Genomic DNA, 3,110 nt, shown 5'->3' on the forward strand with positions numbered 1-3,110 from the left:
ATAAATATATTTGTCGAGAAAATACAGCCTCCATATGAATATCTTTAAAGTGACACTTTCGCCATTTTGATAATATAGTCAAGACGATAATATATTCACCTTAACAATAAAGCCACCATGATCACAGTAATGATATGACAATATAGTCGCTACTAAAATACTGTCACCTTAATAATAAAGTTATCAAAATGATATATCGCTTGTGACAAAATATGCATGATTAGAAAATGACAGTATAGCACCTATAAAAAAGATCACCTTGCCACTATAGTCAAGGTGACGATATATACATCATAGCAACGTAAAGAAAAAGAGATGATAACCAGAACGACGGTTTGTTCATAATGACAATACTGCAACTATGAAAATATGTTCCCCACGATTCTCCAGCTTCACTGACAATAAAGCCATCTTCACAAAAAGAGTACTATTGAAAAAATAGCAAACGACTATTCAGCCATCAAGACAGTACAGCCATCATGACAATAATCTCTCGATATAAATCAATCGCCAGGACATTAGCGTCACCTTGATAATGAATATACAATGAATACATGAACATCATGAAAATATAGCGTCCATATAAATATATTTGTCGAGAAAATACAGCCTCCATATGAATATCTTTAAAGTGACACTTTCGCCATTTTGATAATATAGTCAAGACGATAATATATTCACCTTAACAATAAAGCCACCATGATCACAGTAATGATATGACAATATAGTCGCTACTAAAATACTGTCACCTTAATAATAAAGTTATCAAAATGATATATCGCTTGTGACAAAATATGCATGATTAGAAAATGACAGTATAGCACCTATAAAAAAGATCACCTTGCCACTATAGTCAAGGTGACGATATATACATCATAGCAACGTAAAGAAAAAGAGATGATAACCAGAACGACGGTTTGTTCATAATGACAATACTGCAACTATGAAAATATGTTCCCCACGATTCTCCAGCTTCACTGACAATAAAGCCATCTTCACAAAAAGAGTACTATTGAAAAAATAGCAAACGACTATTCAGCCATCAAGACAGTACAGCCATCATGACAATAATCTCTCGATATAAATCAATCGCCAGGACATTAGCGTCACCTTGATAATGAATATACAATGAATACATGAACATCATGAAAATATAGCGTCCATATAAATATATTTGTCGAGAAAATACAGCCTCCATATGAATATCTTTAAAGTGACACTTTCGCCATTTTGATAATATAGTCAAGACGATAATATATTCACCTTAACAATAAAGCCACCATGATCACAGTAATGATATGACAATATAGTCAACGCAACAATAAACGCATTTATAAATTATATCCACTCTGAGAATACAGCCACATGAAAATATAGATACTGTGAGAAAATAGTCATTTTTGGATCATACCAAACATATAGCGTCCAAGAGAATATAGTCTCCATGACAAAATAGCGAAGAAGACAGGATTTATCATGACAATACAGTCACCTTGAGACTATGGCCAATAAAACAGTGGAACAACCATGAAAATTTACCTACCATAGCAATATAGCATACATGAAAATATAATTACTATGACAAATTCATTACAATTAAAGTCATAGTGGCAGGTTAACTATATTTTCATGGTTGGATCATTTTGTTATGACGATTTTATTGTATTTGTGAGTATATTCTCATGGTTACTGTGTTGCCGTAATTTCTATATTGTCCTGGACTCTACATATCCTGAAATCTATATTGTCATATCAGTTATATGATAATGGTAGCTTTATTGTCATAGTGAATATCTTGTCGTCGTGACTATATTATCATTATGACTACAATCTTTTAGTGGCTATATTGCTAAGATAACTATACTGTCATGGTGACTATATTATCATGGCTAAATTGTCATGGTAAGTATGTTGACATGGAAGCCTTATTTTCATGATATTCATAAAGTCATTGAAAGATTACTATCAAGGTGACTCTAATAGCCTGGCGATTGATGTATATCGTGATATTATTGTCACGATAGCTGCATTGTCATGGTGGCTATATGTCGTTTCCTGTATTTTCAATGTTTCTCTTTTGTGAAGATTGCTTTATTGTCATTGTAGCTATAGTGTCATGGTGAATATATTTTCGTAGTAGCAGTATTGTCATTATGAAAATATCGTTATTTTGGCTATCTGCTCATTTTCTTTACATTGCGAAGATTTACATATCATCACCTTGGCTATATTGGGTAGGTGATCTCTTTATAGTTGCCATATTGTCATTTTTTTTTAACCTTGTATATTTTTGCATGAGTGATACATTATCTTGATAACTATATCGTGAAAGTGACAGTATATTGTCATGGTGACTATATTATCATGGCTAAATTGTCATGGTAAGTATGTTGACATGGAAGCCTTATTTTCATGATGTTTATATAGTCAGTGAATTATATCGTGACATTATTGTCATAGTGGCTGTACTTTCATGGTGGCTATATAGTCGTTTCCTGTAATTTCACTGTTACTCTTTTGTGAAGATTGCTTTATTGTCATTGTAGCTATAGTGTCATGGGGGATATATTTTCTTGGATGCATTATTGTCATTATGAACATACCGTCATTTTGGCTATCTACTCATTTTTGTTTAAATTTTGAGGTGAACACATTGTCATGATATGCTATATTGTTATAGTGAATATATTGCCCTGATATACGATATTGTTATAGTTTCAGTATTGTCATGGTGAATGTATATAATGTTGGCTACAATACAATGAAAGCCATAGTGTCAGGGTGGCTATATTTTCATGGTTTGATCATGTTGTTGTAAGTATTTCATTATATTTTTGAATATTTTGTCATGGTGACTGTGTTGCCATAATTTCTATATTGTCCTGGACTCTACATATCCTGAAATCTATATTGTCATATCAGTTATATGATAATGGTAGCTTTATTGTCATAGTGAATATCTTGTCGTCGTGACTATATTATCATGGCTAAATTGTCATGGTAAGTATGTTGACATGGAAGCCTTATTTTCATGATGTTTATATAGTCAGTGAATTATATCGTGACATTATTGTCATAGTGGCTGTACTTTCATGGTGGCTATATAGTCG

Source organism: Panulirus ornatus, chromosome 55, assembly GCF_036320965.1.
Source record: "Panulirus ornatus isolate Po-2019 chromosome 55, ASM3632096v1, whole genome shotgun sequence".
In the NCBI taxonomy this organism is placed as follows: Eukaryota; Metazoa; Arthropoda; class Malacostraca; order Decapoda; family Palinuridae; genus Panulirus; species Panulirus ornatus.